The 17572-nt window shown below is 40.7% G+C and overlaps 1 pseudogene across 1 annotated transcript in view; it reads left to right on the top strand.

Annotated features, from left to right (window-relative positions):
* The window catches only part of LOC311053309 (transient receptor potential cation channel subfamily M member 5-like), a 39433-nt pseudogene extending 22443 nt beyond the window's left edge, over positions 1 to 16990 (top strand). Inside the window, exons 12-24 of the transcript in view lie at positions 339 to 468; positions 4169 to 4305; positions 5435 to 5919; positions 7165 to 7280; positions 7843 to 7975; positions 8082 to 8256; positions 8603 to 8768; positions 9494 to 9708; positions 10275 to 10407; positions 11319 to 11390; positions 12411 to 12482; positions 16641 to 16716; positions 16886 to 16990. The product of the transcript in view is annotated as a transient receptor potential cation channel subfamily M member 5-like (transcript). The remainder of the gene's footprint in view (positions 1 to 338; positions 469 to 4168; positions 4306 to 5434; positions 5920 to 7164; positions 7281 to 7842; positions 7976 to 8081; positions 8257 to 8602; positions 8769 to 9493; positions 9709 to 10274; positions 10408 to 11318; positions 11391 to 12410; positions 12483 to 16640; positions 16717 to 16885) is intronic.
* The last annotated feature ends 582 nt before the right edge of the window (positions 16991 to 17572 follow it).

The following is a 17572-nucleotide window of genomic DNA, read 5'->3' as shown; positions in this document are numbered from 1 at the left end:
TCAGTCACAATGGCTCTTTACAAACAAAAGTTTGGAATGCACAGGAGGACAGCAGCCTGCAGTTCCTCCTTTTAAAGCCCAAGATTTGGTCATATGACTTCGATCACGTGTTTTTTTGCGGTTCTCCTTCATGTAGCCGCACCAAATTCAGTGAGAGGCTGCATCAAGTATCAATTTACAGTAATCCAATGAAAAGACCAAAAACCGTATATATACGGTTTTGGCACTCCACGTGAGTTTTTGAAAAACCGTATATATACGGTTTTGGCACCCAATGTGTTAAGTACAAAATGTGAGTACTTTTTCCACCACTGCCTGTCTCTCTGTCCATCTTCCAGTCAGACGAGTCGGTGCTGAGTGCTCTGAGCGCGTGCAAGATGCTCAGGGAGATGTCCAAGATGGACTGTGAGACGGAGGCCAAGCATTCTATGGCCGAGCTGGCACAGAGGTTCGAGGAACTGGCACACGGTGAGAAGCCTCTCACCGATAAATGACTCAAACTGCATTTTTTTTAGGCAGTGGCTCCTGAACTGAGCTCAGAATCCATGGGAATCTGATGTCACACAACTCATTATTGGTTATAACCGCTCTCTCAGATCCCTACTCTGACCGTATAACGACGCAAAACCCATTTCTAGCCTAATGCTTAACCCATTAAAACGTGTATTTTTTTTATTTCAGCTATATATATATAGCAAAATATTTTTTTTTCTGAAAACTAAGATTGAGAACAGGGGTTTAGACCAGTATCTGCTAAAATAGTACATACAAGCTCACAGCGCGTCACTTTGTGCCGCGCTGCGAGCTTGTACATCGTATATATGTACGAGCTTGTACAGCTTGTACATTTGTACATACAGTTTTCTGAAAAACGTATGTTGCTACATCAGTGGTTCTCAAACTCTTTTATGTCAAGGACCCACAAAATGTATTTGGCCACAGACCCCCATCTCAAAATATTTTGTTCCAGGGACCCCTAGAAGCTAAAATTTGAGTCACAAATGTTCCCTTTTCAAAATATTTATATATTTAAAGATTTTTCAAAAATAGCAGATCTACACGCTCATAGTGCACTCAGTGCCACACTATGAGCTTGTTGTCTCCGCCAGGCCGAAAGGCATGGCGAGAGAGTATGTTTTACCCTCCATCTGTCCGTGTGTGTGTCCTGTCCGTCCGTTAGCACCAAATCTCTGGCACCGTCGGCCCGGTCGCTGCGAAACTGTGCACACACACTCCCTGGATGCCAATTCAGAACCTCTGCCCCAATTTTGTCACATGGCCCTGTTATATCGCCACCTGGAGGCCGATTTGTGCAAAACCCATTTTTTTTACATTACTCCTACAGATTTTATCCAAACGTCATGCAAATCGGTACACAGTATCTCTATAGTCATGTGATCAACACGGATCTGTCCGATTCCCCATATTCCATCCTCATTGCCTAAGGTTGGCTTCCAAAGTTTGCAGGATTGGTCCGTTTAGAACAAAATGCCTCAAATCATGAACGCAGCTTGCGATTTCCATTAAATTTCACATTCCCACTAGGCCAAGGAAGAAATGCCACCCTTTTTCACATTGGCCTGTTATAGCGCCACCAGCAGGTCTAATTTAGCAAAACACATTTTTGGAACAAAATGCCTCAAATCATGAATGCAGAGTTCGATTGCCGTGAACGACCTAAGAACAAATGGCACCCTTTTCACATTGGCCTATTATAGCGCCACCAGGAGGCCACAATAACCTACCTGACCTGGCGGAGACCTGTGCTCCGAGGAGCACTTTTTCTAGTATATCTGCATTTTTTAATAGCCAAAGTATGAAATATGGAATAATAAAGTGGTTACACAGATGCGTTCCGAGTTTGAATGGGTTAACAGAATCAGACATAGCACAGAGACAGCACTTATTAAAGTCATGAATGACATCAGACTGAGCACAGACCAGAAGAAAGCTTCTGTCCTTGTCCTCCTCGACTTGAGTGCCGCTTTCGACACCATCGACGATGGAATACTCCTGAACAGACTTGAAACCCGGATTGGCCTCTCAGGACCCACACTGAACTGGTTCCGCACCTACCTCACAGGCCGGAACTATTCTGTGAGTCTTGGAGACTATGTCTCAGAGAAGCGAAGTTCCCTATTCGGTGTCCCCCAGGGCTCGATCCTCGGTCCACTGTTATTCTCCCTTTACATGCTCCCACTTGCAGAAATTATACGTAATCATGGCGTCCACTTCCACAGCTATGCCGATGATACCCAGCTGTATCTATCCATAGATCCAAACAACAGTGACTCACTTCATCCCCTGCTCAACTGCCTCTCCAGCATTGAGCAGTGGATGAATAGCAATTCCCTGAAATTAAACCAAGATAAAACGGAAATTCTCATCATTGGCACAGACGCTCAAAAGCTTGTAGTCATGAACACACTCGGAAATCTGTCCGCACAGGTAAAACCAACTGTGAAAAACCTGGGTGTTATCCTCGACGCCGACCTCAATTTTGAAAAACACATAAGCAATGTCACTAAAATAGCTTTTTACCACCTGAGAAACATTGCACGAGCCTTCCTCTCCTTAGAGGATGCTAAGAAACTGACCCATGCCTTTGTTCTATCAAGATTAGATTACTGTAATGGACTCTATACAGGCTTACCCAAGAAAACTATTGAGCGGCTGCAACTTATACAAAATGCAGCAGCCAGAATCCTAACGAACACCAGGAAAAGGGACCACATTACGCCTGTACTTGCGTCATTGCACTGGATCCCTGTGAAGTTTAGAATAGATTTCAAAGTTCTTTTACTTGTTTTTAAAGCCTTGAATGGCCTAGCACCCAGCTATCTGAAAGATTGCCTAGAGAAGTATGTCCCAGGGCGCCCCCTCAGGTCACTCGGTGCTAGACTGTTGACGGAGCTGCCAACAAATGGCAAGAAACATGGGGAGGCTGCCTTTGGTAGCTATGCACCAAAGATTTGGAACCTACTCCCCCTGCATATCAAACAGGCAGCCTCAGTTGATGGTTTTAAGAGGCAGCTAAAAACCCACTTCTATGATCTTGCTTTTAACTGATCTCCTTTTAATCTTTAATCTGTAGATTTTAACTTATTGTTTTATTTAACTTGTTTTTTTGTTTTTTTTGTTTTTTTTTACCTGAATGTAAAGCACTTTGAACTGCATTTATGTCTGAAAGGTGCTCTATAAATAAAGATTATTATTATTATTATTAACAGAATCAGAATCAGAATCAGAATCAGAATCAGGTTTATTGTCACATCACAGGTTTACAAGGTAAAAAAGTGGGTGAAATTCGTTTTTGTACATCATTCCCATCGCAACGTTAATTTCCATAGAAAGAAGAGTGGGGAGAGAGAAGAAGAAGAGGGGTGGGGGGCAAGTGGGAAGGAGATCGAAACAAGAGAACAATAGAAGGCCAAACAAGTTATCTACATATTTACCTGAGAAAAAGAAACAAACTAAGGTGCCTGAGCATAGCAGCAATGTATGTATACTGTGCATGATACACTTATAGACGTTAAGGTGCTTAGAGAGAGAAAGCGCAATAAAAAAAAAAAACATTTTGACCTGAGGCCAATTCTAAAAACGCCTTCTAAATCCTCACTAACCGTCGTGAGACAGGTTAGTTTTACCCTATGTGTCATGCTTTTCCTGTGTGCCATGTGGTGGTGTAAAGTAACTAAGTACATTTACTTAAGTACTGTACTTAAGTACAATTTTGAGGTATTTGTACTTTACTTGAGTATTTCCAATTTCCAATACTTTTACTTCTACTCCACTACATCTCAGAGCCAAATATTGTACTTTTACTCCACTACAATTATTTGAAAACTTTCGTTACTAGTCACTTTTCAGATATAAATTATGATATTTATGAAACATACATTACCCACTTTAGCCCTATTTTATTCATAGGCTATTTGAAAAATAGCCGATCTACAGATCTGCTATTTTCAAACATTTTAGTACTTAATTTTGGTACTTTAAGTACATTTTGATACCAATACTTTCATACTTTTACTCAAGCACATTTTGAATTCCGGACTTTTACTTGTAACAGAGTACTTCTACATTGCAGTATTGATACTTTTACTTAAGTAAAACATTTGAGTACTTTTTCCACCCCTGGTGCCATGCATCTTCCCCTCCTCAGATGTGTTCAGTTCCTTTTACGAGAGAAGTCACTCCTTCAAGCTGCTCACCAGCGACTCTCCGGTGTGGGGCACAAACTGCCTCCAGATGGGCATGGCTGCAGACGCACGTCTCTTCTTCAGCCATGATGGAGTACAGGTTGGTCCGTCTCTCTCTGTCTGGCTGGCTCAGCTATTAGTCTCTAGAGCATCGGTTCTCAACCAGTGGTCCGGGGACCTTGAGGGGGTTCCAGGTGGTCCCCAGCTAAATGATGCATAGTTCGTAACTAAATGGACTCTAATAGATCTTTAACTCTAGAGAGCAAAAAATGAAACGTAAAATGAAACCAAAATGGACCGTACTATCTTGTGTTACGTTTTTATTGCACAATACTTACCTTTTCAATCAAATAACAAGTGAAAAATCCAAAACTATTACAACCTTGTTGCAGGGACAACAGCAGAAATGGGGAATTGGCAAAGGGAAATGTAAAAAAGACAATCAAGTACTGTACTTACGTACAGTTTTGAGGTATTTTTACTTTACTGGAGTATTTCCAATTTTCTGTACTTTTTTCTACTTCACTACGTCTCAGAGGCAAATATTGTACTTTTACTCCACTACAATCATTTGAAAACTTTAGTTACTAGTCACTTTGCAGATTTTGATTATTATAACAAAACATACATTACCCACTTAATTCAGCCCTATATACTGTGCATGTCGGCCATTGGAAAATAGCAGATCTACAAGCTCACAATGTGAGCTTGTAGACCTCACAATGTGAGCTTGTAGACCTCACAATGTGAGCTTGTAGACCTCACAATGTGAGCTTGTAGACCGCCCCCCCCCGGTACCATTGCTACAGAAACTGTTACATTAACCCTTTGAGACCGGGAACGCATCTGTGTCATTTTAAGATTTATTTGGCTATTAAAAAATAGCAGATATACAAGCTCATAGCGTGGCACCGTGCTGCACTATGAGCTTGTAAAATCGTGAATCTTTTAACGCGAACATTTGTAAAATATTTTGTTCCAGGGACCTCCAGAAGCAAAGATTTTAGTAAAAATGTTCGCTTTAAAAAATATATAATTATTCAGAGTTGCACACATTTTCACGATTTTTAAAACAATAGAGGATCTACAAGCTCATAGCGCGGCACTCGGTGCCACACTATGAGCTTGTATATGTGATATTTTTGAATAGCCATAGAAATGACACACGTGCTGCGTTTCTGGGCTAACACTCAGAAATGGCAAAAAAAACAGACCGTTCTGCTTCTCAGGCCAAGCTGTCTAAGATCTGGTTGGGCAGCATGGAGAGGGACACGACAATGTGGAAAGTGCTCCTCACCCTTCTCTGCCCTGTGCTCTGCTACACCAACCTCATCACCTTCAGGTTCAGGTTGGTGCTCGACGGCCATACATGTTTAACGCAATAATACGCTTGTTGTCACAACCTGTATATTACACTAAGGCCTATTACCAAAATGATTCATGGAATTCAAAATGTGTTTAAAGACTAGAAGTTGAGCGGGTTTGTCATGATGCTCCGCCTTGCAGAATTCTGTACTCCAGATGGCATCAGTTCTGGAGTGCTCCCGTCACTTCCTTCGTGGGCAATGTGCTGATGTACTTCCTCTTCCTCCTCCTGTTTGCCTACGTGCTGCTGGTGGACTTTAAGCTGCCGCCCCCTGGTGGCCGCCCGGCCATCAGTGAATACGTGCTGTACTTCTGGGTGTTCACCTTCATATGTGAGGAGATCCGACAGGTGGGTGGAGGGGGAGCTTATCTCTATCTTTTACATTGTTTGGCACACACTCCCCGCTCAGCCAATAAATACACAAATGGGGTTTAAATCGTTTGTCATTTTCACAGACGGACGGACTCCCACACACACACCAGTGGTGTAAAGTAACTACGTACATTTACTCAAGTACTGTACTTAAGTACAGTTTTGAGGTATTTCTACTTTGCCGGAGTATTTCCAATTTTCAGTACTTTTACGTCTACTCCACTACATCTCAGAGGCAAATATTGTCCTACTTTCACTCCACTACCTGTGGGAGACCTTTAGAGGGATAAATCACTTTCAAACATGTTTTGGGTCATTTTAACGTCTACTCAGGCTTTTGTGAGCACCCAGACAGTTTTTAAGTTGCTTGATTCAGTATTAAGATATTTGATAGCCCCCTTCCTATACAAACCAAATACAAACCAATTGTAACTTAAAACTCTGTTTTAACCATGATAGATTCATTGAAAACACCCTTGGTTCTGGTGACTGATATTGACCTTCTAATGCGTAAGGGGGCCATGTTTTTTCAATTACTTTTTCCATTTAAAAAAATAATAATGTATTTGGAAAATGAATCAAATTTAAAAAATAATTGAAAAAAGTTATTGTAAAAACACGGGGCCCTCACGTATTAGAAGGACATTATCAGTCACCAGAACCAAGGATGGGGGTTTTCGATGAATCTGTCATGGATAAAACATATATAAAATAATATCTAAATACTGAATTAAGCAACTTAAAAACTGTCTGGGGTGTCTGAGTAGATGTTAAAATGACCCCAAACATGTTTGAAGTCCTCCAAAGTCAGGGAGAGAAGGATGAGTCTTGGACAAGCGCGTATCTGACCACCTCAACACCGGGCAAGGCAGTCCCTCGGGTCCTCAACGATGCGCACGCCAATTTTGAAGTCGATCGGTCAGGTGTTTCTCGAGATAATATGTGAACTACTGACAGCATAAATGGACCGACAGGTTTTGCATGTTTATTGTAGGAATATGACTATTTTGAATATTCATATTATTTATTATTTTTGTCCACACTGTTGAAGAGGCTCTACGTACAATCATTTCACTGCCTGCAATGTTTCCACAGCTGTAATATAAGGGCATGTGTGAGGCATTCAAAGCATGTTAAACATTGTCCTCTCGCAGCCGACGTTCACTATTCACAAATCTGTCAGCTTGATTCAGTTTGGTCGATGTGTTTAATGACTTTCAGGCATTCTTTGAGGACCACATGACTTGGCGCCAGAGTTTGAGGCTGTACAAGCAGGATGTCTGGAACAAGTGTGACTTTGCTGCCATTATTCTGTTCATTATTGGTCTCGTGTGCAGGTTGGTACACAGACGTGATTGGTTCCTGTAGTAGTAGTTTCCCAAACAGTGGGTCGGGACCCATACGTAGGTCGCAAACACATTTTTATGGGTTGTGGGTAAATACCCGTTTATTTTTGTTTCCTACATTTTGTTTTTAATTATCATTATTAAAAAAACTGATTGTTTTTAATCACAAAAAAAAAAATCACAAGTTAAAAACAAATTCAAACGTTTTTGAAAATGATTCCATTAAAACAAATCCATTAATTAGAGGGGGAAAACTTCTAAGAAGAAGTAGTGAAAATAGCGGATCTGCAAGCTCACAAGACATCACATCGCGACGTGTTGTGAGCTTGTAGATCAGCTATTTTCACTATAGTTTGGGTGCCGGGGAGACATCACATTTCTGTTTTGGGTCTTGAGCTAAAAAGGTTGAGAACCACTATAGTAGACTACTTGAACTAGATCGAGAGCTTTGAGAAATACCGGAACCATGATAATCTTCAAATCATAAAAAATAAGTTTGATTAAAATGAATTAAATGAGGTGAAATGTGTTTTGTTCTGCTCGTGTGCTTCAGGATGTTTGAGTGGTCCTATGAGTCTGGACGATGTGTCCTGTGCATCGACTACATGGTCTTCACACTCCGTCTCATTCACATCTCCGTTGCTCACAAACAGATGGGACCAAAAATCATCATTGTTGGCAAGATGGTAAGACATAACACAGATAGTAATGCTCTTTTATCATGCTATGAGGGTAGCATGGGTCACTGATATTATGTAATGAACACAAAATGTCTTGTTTCTCACTGTTCAGATGAAAGATGTCTCTTACTTCCTCTTCTTCCTGGGGATGTGGCTAATGGCATATGGCGTAGCCAATCAGGCGCTGCTCTATTCCTACGATCCCAACCCAAATCGTATCTTCCGTCGAGTGTTCTACAGACCTTACCTGCACATCTTTGGACATTTTCCTGTTGAGGAAGTAGATGGTGTGTGTGTGTGTGTGTGTGTGTGTGTGTGTGTGTGTGTGTGTGTGTGTGTGTGTGTGTGTGTGTGTGTGTGTGTGTGTGTGTGTGAGAGACTGTATGTGAGACTATGTGCTCGTGCATGCATGCCTGCGTGCGTGTGCGTGTGCGTGTGCGTATGTGTGTGTGTGTGTGTGTGTGTGTGTGTGTGCACGCTTAATATTGCTCGGCCACCGGCAATGCTGCTTGCAGCTTTATTTATATTTGTTTTAGTTTACCATTAGTATAACAGTTTTGTATTTTACTACAGCTGGCCAGTCATTCATTCATTTATGTATGTATTGTTTTCATGTTTTTTTTGTCATCAAAGTGGGAAAACAGTGGGACCTGGCCTGCACTGACAATGTGACACGGATAGAGGGCGGTGCTGAGCCATGCAGGAGCAAGTACAGCAACTGGCTGGTGATAGTTCTGCTGGTCATTTACCTGCTGGTCACCAACATACTGCTCATCAACCTGCTCATTGCCATACTCAGGTAGAGAACCAAGCATTTCACCTTCCTTCTGTCTGTGGCTCCATAAGTGCCCTCTCTGTCCCTCTTCTTGGTTTCCCTCACTCAGCTGCAGTGGTGTAAAGTAACCAAGTACATGTACTCAAGTAGCCTACTGTACTTAGGTACAATTTTGAGGTATTTGTACTTTAATTGAGTATTTCCAATATCCAATAATTTTACTTCTACTCAACTACATTTCAGAGGCAAATATTATACTTTTACTTCACTACAATTATTTGAAAACTTTAGTTACTGGTTACTTTGTAGATTATTATTACAAAACATACATTAACCACTTCAGCCCAATATACATTTTGGCCATATACAGTATATAGCAGATAATAGCAGATCTACTAGCTCACAATGCGTCGCAATGCGACACATTGTGAGCTTGTAGATCTGCTATTTTCAAAATATTTTTATACATGTGAAAACTTGCCAAATGAGTACTTTTACTTTTGGTATTTTAAGTACATTATGATGCCAATACTTTTGTACTTTTACTCAAGTACATTTTGAATTCCGGACTTTTACTTGTGACAGGGTATTTCTATATTGCAGTATTGCTCCTTTTACTTAAGTGAGAAATGTGAGTACCTTTTCCACCACTGCTCAGCTGGTAGGCCTATCTCTCATTACCTCTGATGCTGCCCTTCCACCATTCATCCCCTTATTTTGTTGTTTTGCCACTTCAATCCTCCACGCAGCAACACCTTTGAGAAGGTGCAGAAGAAGAGCGACATCTACTGGAGGTTCCAGCGCTACAAGCTCATCCTCGAGTACAAGTCCCGTCCTGCTTTTGCTCCTCCGTTCATCATCATCTCCCACTTCCTTCTCTTCTTCTCTTTCCTGTGGAAGAAAATCCGCCTGTGCATTCGACATCTGCTCCCCTACAGGGTGTCTCGAGGCCCGATGTTCCACAGTCAGTAATTGATTTGGATCTAATCAAAAACAGATTAAAGACTCAGTTAATCTTTCATCTTGAGAATCATTTATAACTATGTATAGTTTATTTATAAATCATTTATGTCCAATGTTTTGTAATGGCCATGTATTTACAAATGGTCAAAATGTATATGGGGCTGAAGTAGGTAATGCGTGTTTTGAAATAATAATCAAAATCTACAAAGTAACTAGTAACTAAAGTTTTCAAATAATTTAGTGGAGAAAAAGCACAATATTTGCCTCTGAGATGTAGTGGAGTAGAAGTAAAAGTACTGAAAATTGGAAATACTCCAGTAACGTAAAAATACCTCAACATTGTACTTCAGTACAGTACTTGAGTAAATGTACTTTACACCACCTACCTACAGATGTATTACATTGATTATGATGGTTGGTAACAATGTAAAGTTTTGATTTGTTGACATTGTCTAGGGCTCGGCCAAGCTTTTCAGCTCAACCTCAGCTCCCACCTGTTGAGCTACTGCCTAGATTCTAGTAATTGTGCATGCAAAAACATTCATTTTTTTCCCCCCCAATGGTTAGAGTTGGAGATCAGACGTAATGAGCGTGACCGTATCATGAGATGGGAGAGCGACCAGAAGAAGAACCTCCTGGCAGCCCAGAGAGCCATTCAGAGAGACAGTGACTCTGAGAGGATCAAACAGATGTCTGACAAGTGAGATGCCGACGATTCTGTGATGGGAGAAGTACTCACATGTTTTACTTATATACAGTTATCAAGTAGAAGTCCCGTATTCAAAATGCAGAAAAAGTACAAAAGTATCAAAATATACTTAAATGCCAAAAGTAAAAGTACTCATTGTGCAGAATGTCCCATTTCAAGTGTATAAACATTATTTTGAAAATAGCCGATCTACAAGCTCACAATGCGTTGCGATGCGATGCATTGTGAGCTTGTAGATCAGCTATTTTCAAATGGGCGAAATAGGTTAGTGTGCCCCCTCAAGGTGTAGCATAAGTGGTTAGTGTATGTTTTGTAATAATAATCAAAATCTACAAAGTAACTAGTAACTAAAGTTCTCATACAATTATAGTGGAGTAAAAGTAAAATATTTTCCTCTGAGATTATAACTTCAAACTCCATTTTAACCATGTTAGATTTATCAAAAACACCCGTCCTTGGTTCTGGTGACTCACCCCGCCCTCCTAATACGTGAGGGGGCGGTGTTTTTTCGATAACCTTTTTATATAAATGAAAAAACGTATCGAAAAACACGGCCCCCTCTCATATTAGGAGGACGGGTGTTTTTGATGAATCTAACATGTTAAAAATGGAGTTTGAAGTTATAATGGGTTTGTGTAGGAAGGGGGCGTGTCTGATAAAATGAATATCAAATATTTAAATACTGAATCAAGCAACTTAAAAACGGTCTGGGGTGTTCACAAAAGCCTGAGTAGATGATAAGATGACCCAAAGTTTTTTTTAAAGTGAAATATCCCTTTAAGTACAGTTCTTGAGTACATGTACCTAGTTACTTTACACCATTGGAACGATTTCATGTCAATTACTAAATTCACCTAAATGGATCTGTATTGAATTGTATTGAACTGTGTGTGTTTTGACAGAGTGGACAGTGTGCTGCAACAGGTGACTGAAACCAGAGACTTTGACCAGAGGCTGAAGCAGATGTCTGACAAGTGAGATAACTAACCTCATTGGATTTCAATCACCAAAGGCCCTGACAGATAGAAAGAGTCAATTACTAGTTAGGCAACTTGTTCACATAAAAGGTCAGAGAATTTGAAGCGTCAGTATATATTTGGCTGCACCGCAAGTACTAATAATTTGAACCGCACCTGAATGGAACAAAATATGTAAAACATTTTATTACACGTGCTGGGAATGTTATATGTTAGGTAACCTCCGTCATTCCATTCACTCGCTCTCTTTCTCGCTCCGTTCTGCCTGCACTCTGACTAGCAAAGTCAGTGAGCTCTTGAACTTGAACCTTGAACTTGTAACAGTACTTTTGTATGTCCTTCTCCTCATCCGTATTTTTTGCCCGTTTAAAGCTAAACACGGGCAAAGGGAGATGGGGATCTCTATGTCAGGGATCTTCAACGTTTTTTTTCAGGCCAAGGACCCCTAGCTGAGAGAGATGAAGTAGGGACCCACACTATACTGTATAAAATTGTGTTGCAGATGAAAAGATGAAGACAAGAAAATAAAACTTTTTCATAGATAGCTTGACAGCACTATAGTGTTGTGTAAATTAATGTTGATTTTTTTTTGTTGTTTTTTGTTCAAACAAACCCTCAATACTTAGTAAACTTGACCATTGGCTCTGTACTTGGTCTGCTCTTTTTTGTAACTCTGTTGAAGACCCCTGCTGTATGTCATAAATGTTTGTCTTGTGTTTCTCAAAAGAGAATTTAGAACACTAAATCGTTACACACTGCAATACGTATTTAAACTCATCAGTGGCGTTTTTAGATCCATTAAACACTGTAGTGCACTGATGCAATACATACATAGTGTGTCCACGCTCCAAAATAGAAACGTTTTCTGAAAGAAGCGTCAACATGTTTTGATGTGTCGACACCTCCAGGGTGTCTACTGCCTTTGTAAACCATTTTGATGACGCAATCAATGTCATTTACTAAGTTCACCTAAATGGATCTGTATCGAATTGTACTGAACTGTGTGTGTTTTGACAGAGTGGACAGTGTGCTGCAACAGGTGACTGAAACCCGAGACGTTGACCAGAGGCTGAAGCAGATGTCTGACAAGTGAGATAACTAACCTCATTGGATTTCAATCACCAAAGGCCCTGACAGATAGAAAGAGTCAATTACTCATGTCAAGTTAGGCCACTTGTTCACATCAAAGGTGGGAGAATTTGAAGCGTAAGTCTATATATTTGGCCGCACCTCAAGCACTAATAATTTGAGCCGCACGCACCGGCCTGAATGGAACAAAATATGTAAAATACGTATACACAATTACACGTGCTGGGATTGTTGTATGTTACATACCTCCGTCGTTCCATTTGCTCGCTTTCTTTCTCGCTCCGTTTTGCCTTCACTCTGACCAGCAAAGCTGAGCTCTTGAACTTGAACCTTAAACTTGTAACAGTACTTATGTACATCGTTCTCCTCATCCTTATTGTGGGCCGTTTAAAAGCACTGACGTCACCAGCTAAACACGTGCAAAGGAAGATGGGAATCTCTATGTCAGGGGTCTTCAATGTTTTTGTTCTGGCAGGGCTGAGGACAGGATTCTTGGGTGGGGGGACAGGTTTTTTTAAAGTGGGCCCCCCCATGCCTCATGCATGTGCGCAATTTTTTTTTCGGTTTTAATTCGGTTATTTATTGATTTCTTATTATTTTATTCGTTTTTTCTCGGTTTTTGAATTCATTTATTATTATTTTTTACCTCAAAACATTAAGTCGGGTGTCTTTGCGCGATTTCGCGTTGGCCACTTTAGCCACCTCAAGCCAATATATAGTCAGTTCTGTTCATAACCAGAGGTGGAAAAAGTATTCTCATGTTTTACTTAAGTAAAAGTATAAATACTGCAATGTAGAAATACGCCCTTACAAGTAAAAGTCAATTCAAAATATATTTCAGTAAAGGTACAAAAGTATTGGTATAAAAATGTACTTTGAGTAACAAAAGTAAAAGTACTCCAGTCCTTGTGAGTACTTTTACTCGAAATGTAGCCTTTATAGGGTGAGATCTACAGCTCACAGAGATCTACAAGCTCACAGAGCTTGTAGATCTGCTATTTTCAAAAGGTTTTTATACATTTGAAAACTTTAAATGGGACATTCTGCATAATGAGTACTTTTACTTTTGATACGAGTGCATTTTATACTTTTGCACTTTTACTTAGGCACGGCGGCCATTTATGCACATTAAACATTCTGTACTCACTCACAATAGATGTCCCTCCAACGTCCAAACATCTCCTAAATTCATAATTTCTAGTTGAAAACATGCTATTTTCTGTCTCATCATAAATCCTGTTTACTTTTCTCACCCGACCCCTTCTAGTGTTGCCATGTATTCTGTGAGAGCAATAAGCAACCGGTCAATGAATATTATATGTTTATGAATTGAATACCAAGGACCTCAATGGAAACAAGACCGCAAGGACTTTTTTGTACGGACCTTTTAGACAAAGTGTTTTAACTGTACTTTCTGCCAATAAAATATTCAATCAATCAATCAATACTGTAAGGGCAGGTTTTCGCAAATGGTTGCTTTTTACATAGACTTTACCTGGCAACCCCACCCCCCCCGCCATCTCCCCCTCTCTCTCTCTCTCTCTCTCTCTCTCTCTCTCTCTCTCTCTCTCTGATGCGCACACACACACACACAGTCTGTCTCACAGACAAGTCGCGACGCACGGCACGCAGCACGCAGCACGCATACACAGTGATTATGGGTAGCTAGCTCAGCTGTGTGATCCCCCCCCCCTCCACCAGCCAGCGCGGCGCAGCGCAGCGCAGCGCAGCGCGCAGTTAAACCCGTCCAGTGACCTCGTCGTCGCCACTCGCCACACAAATATAAATAAATACATTTGCGACGTCTCTGTTACGGCGGGGCCCCCCCGCTCCGGGTCGGGGGACATCTGTCCCCTTTAGCCCCGCCTGTCAGCGGCCCTGGTTCAGGCCAAGGACCCCCTAGCTGAGAGAGAGATGACCCACACTATACTGTATAAAATTGTGTTGCAGATGAAAAGATGAAGACAAGAAAAGAAAACTTTTTCATAGATTTAGCTTTAACATAGCTTCATAGACCTGTTTAACAGCACTATGATCAGTGTTGTGTTAATTAATGTTGTTTTTGTGGTTGTTTTTTGTTCAAACAAACCCTCATTACTTAGTAAACTTGACCATTGGCTCTGTACTTGGTCTGCTCTTTTTTGAAACTCTGAGGCCCCCTGTTTGCTCTGTGTCAAAAGAGAATTTAGAACACTCAATCTTTACACTGCGATACGTATTCAAACTCATCAATGCCGTTTTTAGATCCATTAAGCACTGGTGCACTGATGCAATACACACATACGCAGTGTTGTGCCTGAACGCGTTCAATGAATGATCGTTCATTAACTCGTTCATATTTTGGGCGAACGTGAACTGAACGTACTGTATATCCGATAGATGAACGTTATCGTGAACGCGTTCATTCTGGCGTTTGTGAACGGCGTTCTCTCTTCGTTCAACTTCGTTCAAGAGTGTCCCAAATTTCCATGGTTACATCGGTTTGTCATGTTGTATTTCATCCTATTCTGTGTTTCCGAGGCGTCTAGAACGCACCATCAGCCAAAAATGAGAAAAGCAAGGCTGTGTCTAACATTCATATGCGCAGCGCGGACGCGGAGTCCGAGCAGCACATACAGTTACGGCCACTCGGCCAGGGCGAAGAGCTGACACCTTATCCGCGCTGCGAAGCTCATTTCCCGGCCACAAGCATTTGGAAGATGACTTGTGTCTCTTCCAAAGTATCGGTGTTGTTTCCTTGGCTTCACTGCCGACAAAATTAACTTGAAGCTGGGCTGAATTAATAAGTAAACACCGCGGAACGGCGAAATGAGTTTGGGATCATGTCACAACAGCAACGTGGCTGATGCGTCGTAGCACCGTAGCCTAACAGCCGACTTTAGGACGGTAGCCCCGGCCCCCGAACCTCTGAATGAACGTCATATTGTAGTCTGGACGTCCGACCCGACTTTATTTTGGCATTAAAAGTGGACTTCTGCACCTGGCTTTTGATGTTAACAGTGTCATACACTCACTTTGACAAGCCCCCAGCCCGCCCCCAAGATGAATGAAAATCTTTAGAAAATAGCAGATCTACAAGCTCACTGTGTCGCACTGTGACCTGTTTGTAGATCGGATATTTTAGCCAATATTATATATTATATTATAGCCAAAACTTAAATAGGGCTGAAGTGATTAATGTATTTGTAAAATCTACAAAGTAACTAGTAACTCAAGTTTTGAAATAATTAAAAATAAAGTACAGTACTTGAATAAATGTGCTTAGTTACTTTACACCACTGGAAATAATAAATATAGGGTGCTTTGTGTATCTACACCAGAGAGGATATAATGTATAAGAAAATGAAATAAATAACATTGGTTTTATAATGAATTGGATAAATAATAAAAGTATAGTAATAATAATAAATAATATATTTGGATGCATCCTGCTCCATATACAATACAATGCACTGCTTTTCAGTTCATTCAAGTTTGAGCCAATAAAAAATATGCGATTAATATGCGATTAATCGCAGGATTAACTACACAAATCATGCGATTAATCCCGATTCAACATTTTTATCGCCTGACAGCACTAATATATATTGGAAAAAAAAGAACGAAAAAGAACTGAACTAGTTCATTTTTTGAACCATGAACTTTAGTTCAAAATTTTGAATTATGAACTGAACTTTGAACTAGTTCATTTTAAAATTTGTGAACTGAACTTTGAACTAGTTCATATTTTAAGTGAACTTTCCCAACACTGCACATACGGTAGTGTGTCGACGCTCCAAAATAGAAACGTTTTCTGAAAGAAGCGTCAACACGTTTTGATGTGTCGACACCTCCAGTGTGTCTACTGCCGTTGTAAACCGTTTTGACGCTTTCATTGCGACAGGGCCTTAACTTCACATCTGGTCACAAAACTGCACCAGTGTAATGGCTCTGTAATGTAATTTACTGCATAACAGAAAGAGAACGTGACATCACACCATTGAAAGTAATAGCTGAAAACCCTAACAAGATGGTGCCACCTGTCCATTGAACCATTGAACGGTTCCTACTGTATATCGCAGTTGAACCGAATGTTTATCATAACCTAGTGAGCTGCAGCTTTTTGAATTGTGTGTGTAATTTTATTTTATTTGCATTTAACCCCTTTTCATTAAACAGAGTGGACAGAGTGGACTGTGTGCTGAAACAGCTGACTGAACAACTGAATGAAACCAGACATTCTCTGAAGACTGAGGTAACTTCAGGCTTAGTCAAAGCTCTTCCACTCCTCAGGGTTGTCTTGATCTTTTGTCTGTGATGACACCTCGGGATTTACTCAAAATGTAGCTCACCGTTCTCTCTTTTCATCATTTAAATTCTGATATGCATGCCTTTATGATGTTTTTACTGTTTTGATCCACTAGATGGAGAATGCCCTCAGCCAGATCTTGGATACTCTGGCACAAAGCACCGTGGCAAACCCGGGGCAACCACCACCCCCGCGTTTAGAAGTATCTCTACAGACATGAGTGCAAGTTCTGGAATGGTGAAATGACTACTTTATACAGTTAGAGACAGCAAAGATACAATAAACCACATTTAAGTATGTCTGCAGGCCATACTTTAGTATGCTTTTAAAACTATTCATGACTGTCATGGTCAAATTAGCCCAGTACATATGATATTAATCATCTCAATTGTCTAGGAAAGTGGTCATAAGGTTGCCGGTTCGTACCCCCCAGTCCATGTGTCCCCTATCTGGAAACCCATTCAGTAAAAAAACAATGAACACCTTGCAATTTAAACCCATCTGACCTAGCAGCTTCTATGGGGTTATAGTGGGGTTAGATTTAAAATATATATATTTTACCTGAGAGAGTGTTGCACCTGGTCTTAATGTCAATGTTGACACAGCAGCCTCTAACTGTTCCTCTTTAATCTGTGGAGGTTGTGGTTCTTCCTGGACCAGACTGGAGCTCCTCTCCTCATGTTCAGGGAAAAACTCAAAAGAGGTCGCATCAGCACTAGCCCTAGAATGGCAGTGATGTACATTTACATACAGTTTGTGCTAAAATCATCCCACTTCCAAAAGACAAAAATAAAACATTTAA

This window comes from Gymnoscopelus microlampas (assembly GCF_963454915.1).
Source record: "Gymnoscopelus microlampas genome assembly, chromosome: 10".
In the NCBI taxonomy this organism is placed as follows: Eukaryota; Metazoa; Chordata; class Actinopteri; order Myctophiformes; family Myctophidae; genus Gymnoscopelus; species Gymnoscopelus microlampas.
This window is presented reverse-complemented; position numbering and strand designations above follow the sequence as displayed.